Here is a 23,018-nt window from a genome sequence, read left to right as displayed (position 1 = left end):
ATCTTAACAATTCAAGCATTTCTGAAATTCTACAGCAAGCCGCTTAGACGATCTGAATACGCCTTTATTAATGATCCAAATTCCTTCTTCCTTTCTCATTGACCTCGCTTTCACACTGCACAGATTATATTTGTACAAAAACAATTAGATAGCCTGAATGTGAACATTGGAGAGGTAATTCCATCAACCGAATCAAATTAGAATATTAAGATAGATTTTGATGACATTTTCCCCCCAAACACTAAGTTTCAATCAGCCACTTCTTTAAATAAGCTGTTGCAAGATTGCCTAGCACACGTGCAAACAAATAACATAATAACTACAGACGCTTCAGTGAGCAACGAAAAGGCGGGCGTAGGCATTTTCTCGCTTCTGCTTGGCTGGTGATTCTCCTTGAGACTGCCAGATTTCACACCCGTTCTTGAAGCCGAACATTTAGCAGTGATTTTAGCGTTTCGGAAACTCCCTTCAAGCTCAATAAGTGCGGTTATTATAACAGATTCCCTTTCGGTCTGTACTTGTCTGTAATGTTTTTAACATTAGTTCCTCCACAGTTGAATTCTCTAAAACTATTATGGGTACCTGGCCACTGTGGCTTACATTCAAATGAAATGGCAGACTCATCGGCGCGAGCATCCCTGAGTGGACCTATAATGCCGGTTATTCCAGTAGAGGCGCACATAACAGCAAATATAGAAAATATTCAATTCATAGAGACGTCAATGAATTAATAACAACCTGGACTGAATATCAGCACCTAAAATTTCCGTGGAAAGTTCAGTGGTGCCCATCAAGGCTATCAGAAGTAGTGATTACGAGATTACGCTGCCGTGTCCCTCCATTAAACCTATATTTACACAGGACTGGTCTGACGCTATCGCCGCTGTGTCCATACTGCCAAGTAATAGAATCATTAGATTACTTCTTTTTGCTATGTCGGCGATACAAATTGTTAAGAAAGAGACCTCTAGAACTTCCGCTTGCTAAATTAGGATAAATGTTACCATCAGAAACCATACTATCTTTCGGTGCGTCAATTATAGGGATCAGCCACAGGGACGTGTTTGATGCCGTCTGCGGTTACGTACAATCAACAAAACAAATAACTTTTCGATTGTTTTCTTGTAATTTATTAGTTTTTGTATCTTTCCTCATCTTTCGTTCCTATTTTTTTCTCATCGAATAAGTAACCCTTGAAAAGAGGGGTTACGCAATTCTTGGCCAATCTCCCAGTGTGGGTATGAGCCATAACATTAGGCCATCATCATCATCATCATCATCATCATCATCATCATCATCATCATCATCATCATCATCATGTATCTCGGCTGCCTTCCCTAGTTCGGATCGCAACAGTGAGCTCTGGTGTTCTCGGCTGAGTGTTGGGCGGATTTCTTCGAGTTTTGTAGGTGCCAAGCAGTGTTTTTAGAGAAATTGATATTGTCTGATACGGAGATAGTGGCACAAGGGTCGAAAAATTTTTCAGGGGAGGGCCCAGGGCGATTTCCGCCTTGGTAAGCCTCCCTACCACCTAACCAAATACCTCTTGAGGCTTTCTCTCGTAGTGGGGCGTGCAGCATTCCTGTGGCGCTAGTGCCTTTGCATGGAGGAGCTATCCGGCTCAACAACCCGAAGGCAGTGCAGGGGGAACATCAGATGGCCACGCATCACCATTTGCACATTACTGATGTATGATAGATTGGCAGAGGTGGGAATGTTTGCAGTTCGTCAGAACAGCCGTGCGTGTATGACCTACTTAAGTGCTCATCATTTTATTCGATGCAAGTGAGTGACTTCATCCCCCCACATCTTGCTTGTGCTAAACGAATAGATCGTGGTGTGGACTCCAATTTAAGTCTGGCAGAGACTCTAGAAAAGATTTCCGCGGGTGGGGTAATTGCTGTTTACCAGTGCAACAAAATGGTGGACAATACACGTGTCCCAACTGAGTCAGTAATTGCCACGTTCACAGCTACACCTTGCACTACTGACATAAAAGTCTGGCCTCTAATCTTCAGAGCAGACCCGTTTGCCTCGCGTCCAGTACAATGTCGCAATTGTTGGCGCTATGGTCATAGCATGGATGGTTGGAAATCCAGCCTTCGCTGTTGCGCGTGCGGCGGGAACCATTCCGCTAGTGACTGCTCGGCCCAATCGGAGTCGTGCTGCCTCTGCGGCGAAGCCCACAAGGCTGACTGCTCAAACTGCCCTGCTAGAATTCAAGAAGTCCAAATACTGGAAGTTATGCACAAAAGGCGTTGCTCACTCCAAGAGGCCACTGCGGCAGTAAAAGAAAGAGCCCATGGTTATGGGAGTGTGACAGCACGACACCAAGCTATCATTAACGGAAGCCTGTCAGAGGTAATCGCACAAGCTATTGAACAGTCCATGGCTAAAATTATGGAGCGCATTGTAGATCCAGATCAGACCAGTGTGGAAAGCGTCCATAGGACTGGGCAATAACCAATAGCTGTTCTTGCCAAATTCTGGTTCAGTTACGTTTCTTCGTGGACAGTTTAGATCTGTGCTGGAGTTTAAATTTTTGGGTCCATGTCTTTCCTTATCCGCATGGGAAACGACGGATCTTGGGAGAAACAGCGATCATTTTCCGGTTGTGGTTGAAGTTGTAGATCCGCAGTCCACTGTCGAGGCTCGAATACACTCCTTTTGTCTATTACCATACATTTACAAAAGGCTTGCAGACCCCACTCAAATCAAATAAAAATTATTCATGGACCGCCTGAGGATATTTGCTCAATCTCAGATACCTCGCGCAAAAGGCCAGAATTAGAGTTAAAGGCACGTAACGCTGCATGGAAACAACTACTGCGTAGCCAGCCTCCAAAAAACTGGAGAAACTATAATTTTATGGTTGGAACATTTAGAAGAACGGTATCGAAGGCAAAAGACGATTACAATGTCCGCACTTTGGAATTTCTTTCAAAATCAGATAAGCGTGCATTATTTCGGTTTTTTATGATCTCCAAAAATGATTCAGCGCCCCTTGAACTTGGAGTCAACAGTTTTCACCACCAATCAAAAAGGTGACTCTCCAGATGTAATTGCGAGAGAGTTAGAGACCCGATTCGCTACCTCTCTTCCCACTTCTCCTCAGAGACAGGGCCCATCAGAAGATTTCGAAGAGATTTGTATGTCAGAATTGTATCATGCTGTTTCATGTTTACCAGCCACAGCCCCAGGTCCAGGTGGGCTCACTACTAAGATAATTGAACTTCGCTTTGACGTCGCTCCTAACGGTTTGTTAGATGCCGTAATGTACTTAATGCACTATGCATGGATCCCTCTTGCGTGGAGAATCACGAAGGTGGTTCCACTGCTGTAAGACCAAACCAAAGGGCACTTTCTACACAATATTCGGCCTATTTCTCTCACCTCAAATTTTGTAAAATTAATAAAATATATTATTAAACGCCCGTATAATTAAGTTTGTGACCACAAGAGGATGTCAATTTGGAGTGCACACGTCGACCTTGAGAGCCGAATTCAGTTGGCTCGTTACCAAAACCAATATGCAGCTCTAGTTACACTATACATTTCTAAAGGATACGATAGTGCGGAATACCCTATAATAATATATACGATGCAGGATATTGGATTACCTGAGTACTTCGTAACGTGGTACGCTGACTTCTTGCAGGGTAGGGAGTTTACTGTGCACAAAGTGGAATTTCATCGGGAAAATTCAGAAGCGCTGGTTTATTTCCGCTGTTGTTTAACATATTACTCAGCTCCATTCCTTGTCATCAGATGTAAGCACGTACGTTTGCGCTCATGATATAGCGTTTTTTGCTTCGGCAAGTGGTATTGAGTCACTGTGCGAGTGCTTACAGAAATAATTATGCGAGCTAGAAGCATAGCTGAACAGTATCCGCTTGTCTGTTACTGTAAATAAGAGTGCTTTTTTGTCTTTCCTCTACAAGAACCAGTTTTTATATCCCTTTCATACCGCTATTCTACTATTCCACAAGTGGATAAGCTTAGGTACCTTGGAATTATTTATGAGGGAAATCTTAACTGATATCATCATATTGAACATATAACTTGAGAAGCTTCCCGTGCAGTGGAAAGAAGGATAAGCAATAATCGATGGCGCATGCCGAGAGACACACTCATAAGGATTTACCGCGTATACATCCGACTTGTACTAGAGTTCGGCGGTGTGTTATTTTCCGGCGCCTCTGCTTACAAGCTACGTGCGCTTTTTTTGCTGGAACGGGAAGCGCTTCGCTTATGTCAGGAGCTGCCAAAGTTTGCCGCAAACGCTGAGCTCTAGAAGGAATCACGAATACCTTCCCTGAAATGAGATTTAATATACTAACCGTTGAAACATTCATGAGGCTCTATGTATGCCCGCTAAGAACGTTCCAGCCAATGTTTATCCATTAACGAGCCCAATTTTTTAGGTGTCACATGGCCGCCATTTCACACGCCACAAGTGACTGTAACAAAATCGTTATTGAGTCCGTTAGAAGTACATATCAATGATGTAATAACGGTAAACAATATCTTAAATTCATTGGTTATTACATATGATGACATATACCCAAACCATGCAAAGCAGTCTCACTCGCAAATTTTTAACAGCTTACTCCAGGATCAGTTGAATCAGCTCCACACAAACGTAATTATAGCAACAGATGCTTCGCTGAGTGAAGAAAATGCCGCTGTTGGAATTTTTTATCATCTTTAGATTGATCTTTTTCTATTCGGCTTCCCGACTTCACTCCAATATTCCTAGCGGAACATTTAGCTGTTGTCCTAGCTGTGTGTAAGCTACAAGTTTCCAGGACAATCGAGGTAATAATCAGTGACTCTTTATTGCTGTGCAACTTACTTACTGCTCCCGGTGACTCGCACGTATTAAAAACTTTGTACTCACTGGCTGGAAGTCATTTGCGGAGTTTACGAATAATATGGGTACCTGGGCACAAAGGCGCATTTATGACTGAAGCGGCATACAGCTTGGCCAAGGCTTCCATCAGCGGCCCTGTGCTTACCCTTCTTCCTACGACGGGTTTTATCACGCCTGTCAGGTTTAAAAACAGATCCTTTTAACATCAAAGTCAAATCTAACTTCATTCTCGGAACTACAGCACTTACAATTCCTTTGGAACAGGAAATTCTGCAAAACCAGACAGACGGAAGTGGCATTAACGAGACTGAGTGGTGGAGTCCCACACCTAAAGATATAAATGAACTGATCTGGTCTGGCAATTATCCCTTTGTGCCACTTTTGGAACTGATTATAAACAATTGAACACTACTTTACTGGATTGCCAGCGTTTCTCGTTCCTGAGAAAAATGACGTTGGAAATTACAGTGCGACAGCTCGGCCCTCCATTGAAGACTCCGGTACAGCTGTCTTTGAGAGCGTCTGTGCTTGGGCACTCACACAGGAATGTATTCATCGCCGTAGAAAAATTTAATATTGACCGATTTCATCGTTGACCGAATTATTCATTTCACTCCTACTTTATTGCCTCAATTATATTATATATAGTTTCTTCCTTTTTGATTGAATGATTGTCTGCTTAATTGTTTTGAACTTTCCTGCCTTGGACGTATTCATCAAAATTATAGATTTATAAGTTTACTACTTCAGCAGAAATGTAAAGTCTGCCCGACTCTTGGCCAATACCCGTGAGTGGGTATGCGCCAAACACATCAAGGTCATCGTCATCATGTTTAAAAGAATGCTGTATATATATATATATATATATATATATATATATATATATATATATATATATATATATATATATATATATATATTGTGTACCTGATTCAATCAAGCTGGCTAGGTGACCATGTGGCCGCTGCGTTTCGAAGGGGACGCCAGTAAATCATCTTCACCATAATTACCGTTGTATCGTGCCACTTGTCAAGTAAAGCTGGTCAGATGACTACGTCACCACTGAGTTTCAAGGGGATGCCAATAAATCATCATGATCATCGTTAGCATCGTATCGTGCTACTTGGCTTGAGATGTGAGATGAGCGCCGCATAGCGTCTATAGGTGCGCCCTTTCTATTGTAGTTGCATATTATACACCGGATTGCACGCCAGGTAGCATAGGTAGCGGTAAAAGTTTGATAGAGGAGTCTTGAGGAAAAACAAGAATATGGTTATGGATAACCATTGATGTAATGAAAGACATGTATGGCATATCTGACCAATTCAAGCAGGCTAGGTGGCTCTTTGTCACCGTCCCGTTTCCAAGGGAATGCCATTAATTCGTCATCGGCATCGTATTGTGCCATTTGACACGCAATGTAACAGGCGCGCTGCGTAGCGTTGATGCACGCAAACTTGGCATTGCAGTTCCGTTATATTCCAACAGGTGTCCGGACTTATAGCAGTTGCATACAGCAGTTTCATGCTGCGCGTAGCTGAACCTGGTTAACTCATGCAGGCTACGTGCCTTTTTGTCACCACTGTTAGGGTTGGCGTCTGACACCACGTGGCGAAAGGAATTTCATCCGACCATCTTCGTCAAAACGAGGCGTGACTTCTCCGGCGATGGTTGGCGTCCCGCACATCGTGCACAAAGAACTTCCTCTCACCGGACCTTTTACCAGGCTTCGTCGAAATCAAGCGTGACTTTCTAATTCGCCATGACCGTTTCGATTGTGCCTGTCTGCCGGAAGCCCCGCAGTGTACAGCCTCTTATGTGTGTGTGCGAGAGAGGCCCTTTCCTCGAATTGGACCTAGAAGAGAACTTCCACGAACCCGCAAAGCGCAGAAGAGGCGGACAGGTGTCTACAATTCCGGGAGGCGGGACTTCTTCCTTTCAGCAGGCTCGGTATAGCCAGAGGAAGAGCGGCCCTTTTTCTGTGCCTGTCACGTGACATCGACGGAAGCAAGATCCCGCCCACGATTGTAGAGAGTCTATTTAAGAGGCTCCGAAATGTACTTTTGATGACTTCATGCTCTTCTCATTTTCTTTCATCTACCTTTGAATAAATCGTGCAAGTTTCGCACTAGAAATTGTCTTGCCCTTGCTTCGTCGCCATGGTCTACCGGATGCCTGCAGCCCGCCAACAACGCCACGCTACCCAATAAGTAACGTCGGTCAAGCTTCGACAGGCAGGCGCCGCTACTTCTCGGCAGCAGTACGATACGCTACCCTGGAGTACGCAACAAACTGACTGGCAGCGATTGGGATACGGAACCCTGGAGACCCCAACTTGGACGACAACTACGATATCATAGCCTCTTGGTCCTGGCGACAACGTTCGGAAGGAAGGTCTATGGATTCATGACTGCATATGGTGAGTGCACGGCTTTTCTTCACTGAGATATCACTTGGCTTTTACGTATATTTTGGAAAGTACATTGCAGTGATTTTTCTTTAACCGCTGACGGAAGTTTGAGTACGTCAAGGTTGTATAGAGTGAAGATTTAGCAGCACTAAGGGCAGCCATGAATTGGGAGGCACTAAAGAAGCTGGAATTGTTGAGCTTGGCCAAAGAGTTAGGCCTCCAAATTGCCGAATCAAAGAGAAAGCCGGAGATAACAGAGGCGATTGAAGCGATCGGGGCAGACGGCGATGAACAGAAGGAATGCCCAGAGAGCATCGCAGAGAAAGATGAAGAGCGTAAGCGCCTAGAGGAAAAAGAAGAGCGCGAGCGGGCAGCACGTGAGGCCAAAGAAGAGCGTGACCTCGAAATGAAGCGCCTAGAGATTGAGCTCTTGAAAGCTCAATATTCTGAAAGTCCTAGCCCAGAGACACGTGAATGCGAGCGCAGAATGACAGACTTGGTGGCACCCTACGCAGTAGGAGGGGACATAAGTCTTTTTCTTGTCCACTTTGAGCGCACGTGTGAGAAGTCAAAATTCGCGAGAAATACGTGGCCGCAACGCTTGCTTACGTTACTGCCACGTGAGGTAGCTGATATTATCGCCCGCATGGGGAAACAAGAAGCAGAGGACTTCAATGAAGTCAAAGCGAACCTGCTTAAAAAGTATAGATTGTCAGCGGAAGTATTTAGGCGAAAATTTAGGGAAGTCGAGAAGACCAAAAGTGAGTCATACTCAGATTTTGCATACACCTTGGAGGTAAACCTGAAGGAATGGCTCAGAGAAGAGGGTGCACTCGGCGACGCCGAAAAGACGATGCAGTGCGTTGCTTTAGAACAGTTCTTCCGCCGGCTGCCAATAAACATCAAGTGTTGGGTTCAGGATAGGGCAGGCATAGACACTATCACGAGAGCGGCCGATCTCGCTGAGGAGTACGTAAGCCGCCACGCGGACGAAGGCAACGAAGCTCCTAAGAAGGAGATGAATAAATACAGACCCGACAAGCCAAAGTGATGGTCACATTCGAGTCGGTATAGAACAATGGAAAGGTCAGATTCGGTGAAAACTAGTGACATGGAAAGCGAGGAAGAAAAGGAACCACCTGAACGGAGTGCATAAAGGCAGAAGGAAAAAACTTTCGAGGCCAAGAAACCAGTCGTTTGCTACAACAGCCAGCAAACGGGGCATATCTCCGTGGGGTGCGAAATCCCGAACTAGTATTGATGTCACTAAGTAGTAACACAGAAAATCTGAACTTGCTAGAACCATACATTCGAGAACTCGTGGTAAACGGCAAATCGTGTAGAGTGCTTCGCGACTCGGCAGCCACAATGGACGTGGTGCATCCGTCGTACGTAGAGGCCAGTTCACGGGAGAAGGTGCTTGGATAAGGCAAGCCGTGGAAACCTGCAGTGTTTGTCTCCTTGTGGCCAAGATTCGTATCGAAGGACCTTTTGGAGTACTAGACACTGAAGCTGCCGACTCGGCGCATCTCCCGCCGCAGTATCTGTATTTGTTTTCTTACAAATCAGAGCATTTGTTACGACGCAAGGGAATCGGGTTTAGTGAGGGAACAGTGCAAGCCCTAACTCGTTCCAAGGCAAGGGAGCTCGCGGCCAAGGCACTGTACGAATGTCAAGTGGTGAAGAAAACAGGTTTGACAGCTGAGTCGTCAACCAGTACCGAACAGAACAGCCCTATAGGGGAGGAGGCGGCAAGTACGCCAGCTAATGAAAAGGTCAGGAAAGCAGCGGAGCCTGAATTGTCTCGCGAGGCAGAATGCAGCAAGGTATTGAACGTAAGCCCTGCCACAATGATCGCGGAGCAGGAAACGCGTAAGGCACAAAACAATGCTGAGTATTACTATGACAGAACGGCTCGCACGCGACGCTTTGAAGTTGGGGAAAAGGTAATGATCCTGAAACCCTCGTTGATTAACCAACCTGAGGAAATGCCTGTCGACTTTCCAGAGTTAACAGCAGTGACGGAGGCAAAATAGATTCACGAAACCATTGACAAGTTAGTAGAACAGCGGAGTTGAATCCCAATTAAAGGGCCGAACTGCGGGAACTCGTGTTTGAATTTAAAGACGTATATTCAGACACACCCGGCAGGACCACTGCGATCGTTCACGATATCGAGTTAACCTCGCCGGACCCTGTTCGTTCGAAAGCTGATCGCGTTTCGCCTCGTCAACGTGAAGTCATAACCGCTGAAATAAACAAGATGTTAGAGCTAGGCCTAATTGAGCCCGGAGAGAGTGATTGAACCTCGCCTCTTATCTTAGTTGAGGTCCCAGGAAAAGAGCCGCGACCAGGTATCGACTACCGCAGGCTCAATTTAATCACGAAGGACCAGACTTATCCAATACCGCATACCGAGGAAAGGCTTGAGAAAGTGAGCAGTGCTAATTTCATCTCTACGCTCGATTTAGTCAGAGTGTATTGGCAGGTTCTGTTGACCGAGAGGGAAAGCAGGCTTGTGGCATTTATTTCCCGGATGGGAACCTTTCGCCCGAAAGTCCTGAGCTTTGGATTGAAGAATGCGCCATATTGCTTCTCTAGCCTTATGGACCAGGTGCTACGAGGAATGGAGGACTTTGCACTTCCGTATCTCGATGACATAGAAATTTTTTCTTCATCATGGGTCGACCATATGCAACACCTGCGAACTGTGCTGTGTCGTCTACGAGAGGCCAACTTAACTGTTAAGGCTCCCAAATGCCAACTAGGGCGCGCGGAGGTAGCTTATCTAGGTCATGTAATAGGGCAAGGCCATCGTCGGCCTTCCGAGGTTAAACTGACCGCAATAGACAACTTCCCGTAACCATGAACCAAGCGGGACGTCAGATCATTCCTTGGCTTGGCGGGATATTACCAAAGATATATCCCGCGGTATTCCGAGACTGCGAGTTCTTTGGCGGATGCTCTCAGAAAAACAGAACCACAAACGGTAAAGTGGGATGACGCAAAAGAAAAGGCTTTTAGTATGCTGAAGAAAGCGTTAACGAGTCAGCCAGTGTTGAACGCGCCCGACTACTCTAAGCCATCCATTCTTCAGTGTGATGCCAGTGACAGGGGTATGGGGGTGGTGCTCTGTTAAAAGACAGATGACGGGAACGAACACCCTATACTGTACGCCAGTAGAAAGCTTTCAGTTCGTGAGGAAGCATACAATGCATCAGAAAAAGAATCCGCCTGCGTAGTATGGGCGGTGCAGAAGCTAGCTTGCTATATCGCTGGTTCGAGGTTCACCATAGAGCACTGTCCACTGTTCACCACTGATTGGCTTTTATTTAATCCAGATATCTGACTGTCAACGTGCCTAAGATACAAAGCTTATCAAAGGACGATGTTTACATCTAGGACTTCTGCTACACCTTGCGGGCGTATGCGTTGCCGCAAGGCATTGTAAATTTTTTTCGGAGGCTTTCTTTTTTTGTTGGGCCAAAGAATACTTAGGGTACTTTAAAAAACAAGTAATAAATGTGTCAGTCAAACGTCTGTTGTTTTGTTTCGCGCGGAGAACTGTTCTTTAAATCTTGTAAATCATGTTCTGCGCTGTGATAAACGCCCTCTGTAGCATATCGATTGTGGCTGATGCGTCTGCGCATTAGAAACAGACGTGTTCTGCATGTCTCTTCTTTGTGGTTGCGCCCTTATGCTACAACATGCCATTAGGTGTTTTACATCTATTGCCATACCAGGGTGCAATACTTCGGTCTTCTAACGCCACTTCCTTACGTGAATTCATTCTGTTATGTCACCCCATTTACCAGAGAAACATCTCTAGCTTGTAGTAATCTATTAAACAGATGATTACTGTACTTGCATTAGTTATTTATAGGGCATTTTAATTTCTTGTAGAAGTAACGGCCATCTCATCGAGCAGCGTGTTATGAAGAGTTAGAATTGTGCTATCTGCCCGAAGCAATTGTTAAAAAAATTGTTGCTGCCAAAACAGAAAACGCCTGGTATAGGCGCTGTTAATAGCAACATAATTTCACATAGCCTCGGCACGCCATTTTCTACACCATGCTTCTTTCTGAACACCAAGACAATGTTTGTAGTCACTGTCCAGCACTTCTGAGGTGATGTCTGCCCCATGAACGGAGAAGCGACAATATGTTTCATTCTGCGCTCAAGAAATATCGAAAAGTTTTGAAAAGCTGGAAAAATGAGAAATAGCGAAATGACAGCTACCGCATTTTAACTTAACGACTGCCGCATGTCATCGTAGTTTACCGTAATTTTATTATAGGGTGTGCGTGGCAAAACATTGATTATATATAAAGCACGCCGTCGTAGGAAACTTCAGAATAATTCTGAAACCCCTCCTGTATTTCCTTACCGAGCGCCACATTCAAGGCCAATGGGCGTTCCTCTATTCCACCCCCATCAGTTATGTGAGAAAATGCGCCATATAAAACGCGATAAAAGAAGAAAAATGTGCCGACGAAACGGAGGGAGCAAATAGAATGTGATGCAACACTACAGGTACGCAAAAAATAGACGCGCATGGCGCCACCTATAGAGGCGCCACTAATTATCGCCTAGCGGGCGCTGTCGAAAGTACGCTCGGGTAATTGTAGCAGACGACAACCCTTTCTAGCAAGAATGCCTGAAAAAGTAACTCCTGCAATTTTTCGATGTTAACACACGTGAGAGAAATTCGCTGGGTACGCTCCTCTGCGCACTTCCGTCATGTCTTAAAAACACAGGTTTAAAAGTTGCGCACATTTCTTTACAAATTAATTTAACTAATGGCCTCGAACAGCCTTCCTTAACTCCTCCTCAGCTACAGGCCTCATTGTGCATGATGTGGGGAGTGACACACGCAGAGCATGCCGGGATTATCCAGACCGCAGCGACGAGAGCGTGGAGGAAACGAGGAATGAGAGCTAGTGCTTGGCCTGCGAAGTTGCTGTCGTGAGAAGTTGAGTTCCTTGTGGATTTGGAAAGAGATTGGAGGCAAGTCGTGCTGCGCTGTTGGCTGCAAGAACTTCAGCACTCGCCGTCCGCACACACAGCTTGAGTCGATGCCGATCGCGTTCAGCCAAGTTTAAGCCTATCGTACAGTCGCCGAGTTCGTGAGTCTACGGCTGGTGGACCTTAGCGACGGACTTGAAGCTAATTAAGCCATTAGGATGAAGCAAACTGCTTCTGTAGTTAGGTTTTCACCATAAAGATTTGAAATAAATCATTTCTCATTTCGTACAGTGCACACCCAAAAAGCTAGGAGATTTGACACGACGCGCGATCGACATGCCTTTGTTGCCGTTCTCGAAGGCGGCCAGTCGCACTTTCCGGCACTTCCCTAAATTAAATGTGACGGCGCACATGGGTGTACACTTAGGTATTGTTATGCTGACTCATTATTTAGCTTCTGAGGCGCACTGTTTGCATCGTATCCCAAATGGATAGCAAACGGAGGCCCCTTCGATACAGCAGCGTAAACAACAGCCTCATTCTGCTGCCAATGGCAATACTGGCATCGGTCTTTCCGCGAGAAAGCTACGCGTTCTCTAGATGAGCGATAATACGCGCAAAGTCCTTAATATGTGTCTACTTTACGGAACACACTAATCGTGTGCGTGAAGAGAGTACAAAGAATGGTAAGCATAGGCAGCATAACAACACTCCCCTACTACGGTCTCCTGCTCACTGTTTTCGAAGGTGAGTGGTCGCTCATATCAGTGCGGCTCAAAGTGACGCAACAGTGCTAGCATGCATAAAATTTGCGTGTTTTCATATGTTCCGACAACAATTGATGTCGCCTGTGAGCGGCTAGCATTACACCTCAAGCGAACGACGAGTGGTCGCTGTACTTGCCGAAGTAAACAAATGCAGTGGTTGATGCTTTGGACTGCCAGCGGCGTTCTTGTGGGATACAAGTGCGTAAAGGTGAGCTCCATATCTTACAGTTAATACTCGAAGCGCTTCCCTGAAAACGGGTGCAAACCTAAAATGGCAAACAGCACAGATAAAATCAGTGTTTAGGGCTACCTTTGGCTTCAAGTTGCAGCGCGATATGTTGAACATGGGCGCTGGCTCTCGTGCTCGCGGGCAGAATGCTCGCGGATATTCGTGGTTGTTGAATTCCTCAGAATCATTGCTGTCACTGTTTGAGAGATCGAAAGAACTGGTGCTGCTGACATTGTCGCCTGAAGGTCCCGCGCGGTCACGAATCAGCTACGCGTCTGCTTTTCGCTGGTTTCGTTCGCCGAGCGCACGAGTCCGGCATGACTTGCGCGCCTTCCCCGCTGGAGGGAAATCTCGTGACGTCACGGAAAGAGGTTCGCTCGGTTGCGTGGTCAGGCTTCGGCTTAGTTTTCGCGCTTTCCTCCTTATTTAAACTTGTTTTCGAATTTGTGGAACAATTCTACTATCAGATGCGTGACAGGGGTTGTCGGGGACGTAAACATTCCGCTTCCTTTACATGGTCGAAAAATCGCTGGAATTGTCCTATAAGTTCATGGCTGCGATTTGCATTTTGCTCCGCTGCTAGACATCTGCTTCTGCAGCGACAGCTGCAGGAAAGGCGCAGGCATCTATGAAAGCGGACATGTACACAATGTTACCGGAGTTTGGGACAACCTAGTCTACATGCATGCCAGGTGCATCCCGCCGACAAGTGAGCCGAAGGCTATTTGTGAAGAGAAACTCGTGTTAAGTAGCTGTTTGTTTAGTTGACAAATGCAATGTCTCGATTATTTTCTTTAAATCTTACCCTTGCCACAATACTGTTTTTGTACGCCGCACTTTTTCTCTTGCTTGCTCAGCATGTGCGCTCGGCTGGCTGACGCGGCTAGGGATTGGTCCGGTGAACCGTTGCTCAGCAACATGGGATCATAGTAACTTCCCCTCAGTACATAAGCACACGTCATTGCTGCAGACTTAGACCCGCAACAACCCCGCCCGGCAGGAGGCTGGCACACATTGTAGCGATTTGGATACCGCTGAATACGCGTGGCATCGCAAAATAGGTGCCGTCAAAGTCGCCTCAAGATGATCAATTGTGAGATTTTTAATGTAAATGTGTACCTTCGCAAACCAACTTCGCCAAGAACACTGGCCAATAAATGCGTGCGTTAGCGCTGAACGGCCCATGTAATTGCGCTGCGTGCGTCGACGAACTAACCTTCCCCGCGTGGCAGTATGCGCAATTTCAAGATGTCTGAATGACCCGCTCGGAAGTGTAAAAAGCTGATGCCTTACCAGATTATGAATGTTTTCTTTCGAATGTTATGGATAAAGGAAGCCACTACATCTCAACAGATATTGAAGGAAAAATTAAATCGATGCCAATTGTATTTGCAAAATTAACTCAGCTATGAAACAAATTAACCACTCTGCGTGGTAAACCTTCTCTTGTTAAGTCTTGTTTTTTTTTTGGAAGTAGTGTCCGCCGCTTCGAGTAGGCAGGGTCACAAACTAGAATTGGGCTATGTGTCACAGGCAATCTTTAAAATATTTTGAAAGCGTTCGCTGAAACACCCTGTATGTGTGTACGCAGAGATCAACTTCCTCGAATACCCGTGCAGACATAGCGGATTGTAACAAACGCAGGTATGACAAAAAGAAAGCGTGAAATCCAAAAGCTTCCTGCCCAAAATGCGACGATTTATTGCTTGTGTCGCTACCACTCATGAGGCCTTGTGGGTAAGGAGTCGAGTGATGTCACCGGCGAGGTTTTGTTGGTATTTGAGCACCTCACCATACAACCATTGCTCTTCGACATGCTTTCAAACTTCGGCCACTGCACACATGCGACGCGTGTTGCTTATTTCACACCTAAAACGTGAATCAAATAGGGACACTCGAGCAACGACGCAGAAAACTAGGCCCTTCCCGGAGTACGCTTACCAAGGCCGCCACCAAGTGATGCGTTCATCGGCGGGCTCGATGGCGGCGCAACCCACCACACCGTTTCAAAGCGGACGCTCACAGCATCCATCCATTCATCCATACATCTACGCGTATGTCATTTTGGCTTTATAAACAAAGAAAAAGGAAAGATTAAGAGAATCAAGTCCGTATTCTGCGTACCTTTGGCTATGCCTGTTATTGCAAGAATCTGGCAAGTTTTGTAATCTGAATATAATAGCGTATAATTCATGTCTGGGAGGGCTTCTGGAACACCTGCAAAACATAGCAATGTTAATGGATACTATATAGTTGAACGTAATAAAAGACAGCGTAAGAGAGAGGGAGGGAGAGCGATAGAGAACGTTTACTGTTAGTGATGTGGTGTGGCTTCCTCGTAGGGTGGAGCCCTCATTTCAGGGCCCCATTGACGCCCTCCACTCCGCGTGCCCGATGAATCAGCCATCGCTGATTCTGTGGGTCTAGGTTGGTCAGCGCAGTCTCCCATGAGGAAGGTAAAGGAATAAGGGAGTAGCCCGCTAGGTGTGGGCCTTCCCAGGTGCAGGGATATACTTTGGTCTTTGCTACACAGTAGGGAGCGTATGAGGGATATTGTGTGGGGTGGAAGAGGTGAAGGCAAAGCAGACACGGGAATGAGCTTGTAACTGTTGCCACGCGGCGTCATCTCGGTTAAGGGAACGATTTGGTGGGGGAGGGGGAGGGAAAGTGTCTCCTGCTATCGGTATAATGTTGTAGAGTTTCAAAGTACTTCAGTGGTTCTGTTGGTGCGTCATCTGGGTTGGACGGACTGAAAGAGAACGGATGTCGTTGCATATGTTATACGGCTAACATGTGGGAAAAGATCATATCGTAATTTTATGTCAGTATGCTTAGGCATGTAACGAAATAGGCGGCAAGTGAGCAGTCTACGTCAGGTCTTACCAGTAAACACTATAGTTATGTAGAATATTACTTTCAAAGAACTTTGCTAATTAGTTTTAGAACATTGCAAACCATCTCATATTTATTAGGTTTAAGTTTCATTTGTTGGTGCAAATTAATTGCGATTATTAATAGTATAATAATGAAACTTTTGTAGTCATATTATAAGATGTTACTGTATTACTTAAGTAAGCAACTGGGCACTGAGGTCATCGTGTTAGTAGCTGAAGAAATTGTATTTGCGTGCTTGCAAAAGTGAACTGAGGATGTCCTTCAGCTTTTCAACATGACCAACAACAGAGTATCGGATACGCCATCTGAGATGTGCGTTACAAAAGGGGCCCTTCAAGCACAGCGCGCTTTAATAGACCGCTGCCTCCAAACGCTTCTTGTGCGTAGCTTGCTTTAGCCGCCTGCGGTGGCCAAAGCCCATGTGTAGATTATGCGCTCAAAAATATGTTTCTCAAACTCAACTTAGTAATTGTACATGAACATTGGCCTTCGGAAGACTATAAATTGCCTTCCCTGGCATTTGAGAAGTTTGTATTTTTCTATCTATATGTACCACGTTCAGTAATAATATTTCGAGGTGTAATTATTTCTTGATATGGGAAGAAAAATTTGCAATGTGCGACCTGCTCCCCAAACCTCTTATTCACGCACAAGCGCTTACCTTTGAAATTTCAGTTGCAGGTGTCATTCTGTGCGCTGATGAAATAACTTTAAAGGCACCAGACTTCATCCCGAGCACAGGGGGGTTGGCCGCTTCTGCGTGTAGCCGTGCTTGGCTTTACGGTGTCTGGGGAAAGGAGGATCCTGGGGGTCGAGCCAATTACGGGTGTGCTTTAAGGCCTCGTTGGCGGAGGCAACATACCTCTGTGGCCTCTGCTTCACATAGACGGCACCTCCGGACTGACCCGCCGGGGGAAAATCGGCGGTCGCCTTTTCCTGTCACCCTCTTTGATGTGTTCGCTTTCCTGTATTCTTTCTGATTTTCCGGTCACCTCCTCTTTTCCAAGACTTCCGTTCCCATTACTTGGTGGCCAGGCGTAACCGTGTGTACTCTACCCTATATTGGGCTGCAGCACGTTAGGTCACAGCGGCCGCTTGCAGCTGGCGCTTGCAAGCTTCTTTTTTCTTAAATCCTGTAGCATCCCCTTGTTGGTCTCGGTGGTCGGTGACTGCCACAACTGCCGAACAGAGACCGAATTTTTTCTCTACGCATTTTCCTCTATTGACACCTGATTGTTCGCTGAAGATAGGGCACATCTAAGCAAACTTGAATATTTTTTGTACAAAGCAAGGAAACATTTCCGCCCTTCCATATCAAACACAGCGACACGTCATGTCAGCGACATGTCACAAAAACCAGTAAGAAAGTTACCTCCATTCCTTGTTGCGAAATGCCCAGCAGATACTCTAGGGATAGGCTAATAGGAAGCGGCGATCTGCTTATAGAAGTCCGAGACACTATTCAGTATGAAAAAGTATCCAACTTGAATACTTTTGTGAACGTCGCCATCACTGTGACTGCCCACCGTTCGATGGGTCTTTGCATTAAAAAAAGACATCATTGCATTGAAAGTTAAAGGTAACATTTCATTCGACGAAACACCGAAACGTATGTCATTCTCGAAAGGCACAAGATACTCTGATGTGGCGCGTAAACGAGCAGCACCACTGCAGCCCCAGGCATCCCTTCGGCCCACCCAGAATGAGCCGGCGTTTGTAACACCTGTCCCCTTGGCGGCAGTGGATAATCTACTCCGCTAACAGGGCCCATGAAACTTTCAGCTGTCGGGTCCGGGAGCTTCTTCACGCGTGGCGAGGTCTGAAGCAAGGTCACGAAGTCTACACAAGCAGCATCCAGCGCCTCTTTCGAGGTGAGGGGCACTACACAATGCTCCTCGACGTTGTCAGCGTCGAAGGAGCAACGCGGACCACTTGACCGCTCAATAAAAGAATAGGTTCGAGTTAGAGCTCCTAGAAAAGGTTCACAAACGTAGAATTATCTTGTACGCATACAACTTTTTTATTTCGTCCTTCTTTGTGATCTTGTTCAGGCGACGATAATTGACGCAATAACGCAGACTTCCTTTCTTTTTCTACCCCTAGACAACAGGAGACGGTAGCATGATTTTGTCCGACAGCATCTCATCAACGTATTGATTCATCGCCTCCTGTTCCGGTGCTTAAACTCGGTATGGTGTTTGATGTAGTGGTCAAGCGCGCGCTTGTGTTAATATCCGATGCGTTGAAAATGCTCCTTGTCGAATCCTCGACGACGTCGAAAAGCAGTCCTTATTTCGTCAGTGAATATTTTTACCTCTTGCTACTTATTTTAGGGCAGGCTTGAATTCATGTCAAAGTATGGTTTCAGAACTATTGCAGTTGTGACAGATGTTGCAGAATACAAGAGGTCAAACGCATTGCTCATTTCTACGATTTTTTCATTGTATGTGATCGTCATGCCCTTATTTAGGTCTTTGTACTCCTTGCCGACCACCATAAGCAGTCACTTTGCTTTCCCTTCATGCACTTGGGCGATTCCTCTTGTGACGCAAATTTCACGGTGAAGCAACAGAAATTGGTCATTGTTAGCGATGACTTCTTTCTCTCCCGCGTCTTAACTGCCGACAGAAAGTACAATGCTGTCCCAAGGCGGGTTAGTGACTTCATCTTGACGCACAATCATGGTACCGTGACTGACTCACTCTCTCACCCTCAAACGACCCTCAACTCAAAACTCTGCCTCCACTTCACCTAGTTGAGCACAGCATCGCTCCTCGACTAATTAAGACGCTACACTTCTCAAGAATTGCCGGGGTTGATCCCGAAGCGTAGTGCCACTTTCTGTCAAGAGTGACACTAATACCTACTTTCTTGATACTAGGAGTAGTGTAGGGTAGAGCAACGTTCTACAATACCGGGGTAAGCGCCATCTCCAGCGGTATTACTTGGTTTTCGGATAGCCTTCTCGACTTGGACTTCAGGTCGGTGATTGCGCCGTGTTGGTTCAGGAAGTCCATGGCGAGAATGACGTCTCGGGAGCATTGTTGGAGGATAGCAAAGGTCACAGGATAGGCCCGGTCAAGAATGATAATTCGTGCCGTGCACATTTTAGTCGGTGTTATTAGATGTCCTCCAGCTGTCGGGATCTGAGGGCCTTTCCATGAAATCTTAACTTTCTTCAACTGAGCGGTGAAGGGTCCACTAATGACGGCGTAGTCGGCTGCTGTGTCTACTAAAGTCGTGTCTGCGTGGCCGCCGAGGAGCACGTCGAGGTCGGTGGTGCTTCGTCTTGTGTCGCATTTAGGGCGCCGCTTCAGGCACCAGCTGTGTCGCGTTGTCCCAGTGGTGTTATGTCACGTCGTCAGGACTTTATTAAGGGGCATTTTCTTGGCTTCGAGCCTTCCTTAGGGTGGTGTCACTTCGTCGCTAAGCGTTCGAGATGGCTGCTGCAGCGTCTTCGTGGTCGGCGGAGTATCTTTGGCATTTCGGCGAACAGCAACCACCCCTCCATCGCTTCCTGCTTTTAGTTTTCCGGACGTGTGCTAGCGGATCAGCCACATTTTGGACCCGTGTTATGCCACCGCCGCGGGGAGCCGTAGCGTCTTGGCGATGGCGTACGGGATGGTCGTCGAGGGCTCTATTCAGTTTCTTGCGAGTAGTCGGGGATGTCTCGCGGTCACTCCGTTTGCTGTGGACGAGGCGAGTGGGCTGCACAACCACGCAGGCCTATCTCGTGGCATGAGCATCGTAGGTAGACATGCACTGCTTCTTCTCAGCGATAACAGAGCGGGCGGTCGTTGGGGGCGCGCCAAACGTACGTCTTCACTAGGGTGTTGCATGGACCCACAGGCGGACGCGCTGGAGGTGGTGGTGGATGATGGTGGCATTGCGGCGCTTTGGAGCTCTTGCGCTAGCGTGGTGGCGGAGCTAGACGGCTTACGAAAGTGGCCGAAGGGCCGATTTACGCTCGAGCCGCCCATCGCCACAAGCCCGACCGCACGCATGCGGTCGCGCGAAAGATTGCACTTATCAAACACTTGTGCACAAATTTCGGTTTACAATGGGTAAGGTATACACTGTGCACACAGTGTAAATTGTAATTTGTGCAGTAGTTCTGGATACGTGCAATTTTTCGCGCAATCGAAAGCGTGCGTTGCGGCTTCCGGAGATGGGCGGCTCGAGCGTAAACAGGCCCTAAGTCATCCCTTACGGCTGAGCCGGCGGTGGTCCAGGGACTTCCCGTGATTGCTGAGGTCTTTTCCGCGGACAATATCAGCAATAAATGGAACCTAGGACTGCGACTCTGGGAACATCCGTCATAATTTTTTGCGCGCAACTACCATTATCGTCTCTTGTAGGTCTCTAGAGCGAAGTACTTCAACATCTGCGTAGTTTCCCGCCAGTTTACGGCGGTTGTATGGCCGGATCCGGATGTTGAGCATCTTCTCGATCATTGTGGCCTCCGAAACAAATTAGACGACGATCTTTGGCGGGTCGCGTATTATCCGGTAGAGTTCTTGTTTCACGGCACGCACGAAAACAACGGACCTTGTGTTTCTCGACCATTTTGAGGTCGGTGTGACGATGTTCTCATTACGACGCTTCAAGGAGTGCTTCGGCCATTTAATTCCTCACAACGTTCCGGAAAATGTCCAGGAAGGTGCTGCAGAACAGCTCCCACGCGGACTCTTCAATCTCGTAGCAAGTCCTGGCTGCGTCTTCCGTGGAATAATAGGCGTTCCGAAACTTGTAATTACCATTACGGTTGTTAAACGCAGCGACTCTATCACGTCTCGGGCCAGGTCTCTGGATCTTCAAACTATGGTCTATGAAACGTTGGTGGCACCCTTGGTTGTTGTAGTACAATCGGTGCAGGTGACACTGGGACTGTCATTATGACTGTTGACTAGTTTATGGTCTTTCTGGCTTCTAGTGTAAGTCCGTGCTCAAGCGGCAGTTGTTGCCTGCGGCTTGCTCGCTGTTCTATGGTAACGTGGACGTTGTCATCACGGTTTGGGCGGCTTTCAGGAGGTGTCCGGTAGAGAACAAAACATATCTCAACGAGATTTCACATTGTTATGATGGTGAAGAATGAGCAGTAAGAACTGTACATCACTAAATTATATCTTTATTGTGATTACGCGTGTTCAGAAAAGCAAAGTACAATGATAGCGGCGAGCATTGTCGATGATCATCGAACATCTGATGTGCGGATCAGACGCGTTGGCTATTTCTGCAAGACTCACTGAACCTTCCCGCTTAATCTCTGGTGCTCGCGCAAGTTGTAGAAGAACATTAAGGGTTACGCACTGGATTCTAAGGGAAGGGAAGCGTAGCAGGGGGTGGCAGTAAGTTAGGTGGGCGGATGCGATTAAGAAGTTTGCAGGGACAACATGGCCGCAATTAGCACATGACCGGGGTGGTTGGAGAAGTATGGGAGATGCCTTTGCCCTGCAGTGAGCGTAACCAGGCTGATGATGGTGATGATAATGATGATGATGATGATGAATCCCCATAAGGAGGAGGCGGGCATTCGACGCGTGCCTGGCGAAAATGAGGGCCGTCTTATAAGCTCGCTGATTAGTGTATTTACTTTTTATTCCTCCGCCTTGGAAAGAAACATGTCTGGAAGGGAGTATACTACTCGAGAGATAACGAAGGGTTGTATAAGGCAGCGGAGATCTTGTTCCCACATCCCTTTGTGGCGGTTCGCAATTCATCGGATCAGTTTCATAGTCTGCTGGAATGTGTTAGTAGCTTAGTAATGAAGGCAGTATTCTTGCCGTAATTCTGAGCAGTGATGCCCAGTATACGTACTTTATCAACCTCGGGAACTTGATTGTCCATGTTGACTGAATATTGGGTGTAGGACCGGTGTCTGTGCAGCACCTTGGAGGGTGTAAGACCGGTAGTTCCGGTTTAGGCAGCGATGTCCGCCCCAGCCTGGAGGGTTTCCTCCATTTCACCTACATTACCAGTGGAAGTGGATGTCCAAAGTGTAATGCCATACACGTAGAATGACTGCGAGGGGCGCCGGATAACTGTGAGGGCTTTCGCCATGGGAATGAGTGTAATGTTGAAAAGCAATGGAGTGAACTGAGCCCTGAGGTGCACTTCTGCTGCCAAGTTACAAGGTTGGTGAAGACAGCGGACCGAATGTCAATTCTGCTGTTCGCTTGCAGAGGAAGGCCGCTATGTAGGAGTGTGCGCGTTTGCCTACGTTAAGATTCGACAGAGCCTCCATAATGGTCGAATGGTGAACGTTGTCGAAAGCCTTGGTGAGATCCAGAGCCAAAATGGCCCTGGTGGGGTTAGGGTTCCTGGGGTGTAGTACCTCTTCCGAGAGCTGTAACATGACGTCTTCGTTAGAAAGATGGCTGCGGAATCTAATCATAGATTGGGGAAATAGTTCTTGTCTGTGCATATGTACCTGCAAGCGGCCCAGGAACACATGTTCGAAAAGCTCCTCAAAGCAGGAGGTTAGAGAGATGGGTGGCAGATTCTTGAGATCCAAAGGTTTCCTTGGTTTAGAGATGAATGGGGATATTGGCATGTGTTTATTGCACTGGGAGCCCTCAATTTTGCAAGTACTCGTTGAAGAGGTCGGTGATGGCCTATATGGTGTGCTCATCCAGGTTCCGGAAGATATTGTAAGTGATTTTGTCTGCTCCTGGAGGTCATGTCGTTCTGAGCTTGTGCATGGCAGCCCCTATTTCACATGGCGAGATGTCTGCGTCTAACTTGGGGTTAGGGTTGCCGCGGTAGTCAGGGAGTAGGGTACGTGTAGTTGTAGTGAGGTATTGTTCTTTGAGGGCTTGGAGAAAGGTGCCATTTTGTAGAGGTAGCTTGTGGAGGAGTTGTTTGACATTTTTCCTCTGT

General features: G+C 46.8%; 1 long non-coding RNA gene across 1 annotated transcript in view; it reads right to left on the bottom strand.

Moving 5' to 3' along the window:
• Window positions 1-23,018, bottom strand: part of LOC142564760 (uncharacterized) — a 39,470-nt gene that overhangs the window by 2,329 nt on the left and 14,123 nt on the right. Inside the window, exon 2 of the long non-coding RNA XR_012824670.1 lies at window positions 15,369-15,461. This is a non-coding gene — a long non-coding RNA (uncharacterized LOC142564760). The remainder of the gene's footprint in view (window positions 1-15,368; window positions 15,462-23,018) is intronic.

Source organism: Dermacentor variabilis, chromosome 11 (assembly GCF_050947875.1).
Source record: "Dermacentor variabilis isolate Ectoservices chromosome 11, ASM5094787v1, whole genome shotgun sequence".
Taxonomy (NCBI): Eukaryota; Metazoa; Arthropoda; class Arachnida; order Ixodida; family Ixodidae; genus Dermacentor; species Dermacentor variabilis.
Note: the sequence above shows the minus strand (reverse complement) of the source record. Positions and strands in the feature narration are given on the sequence as shown.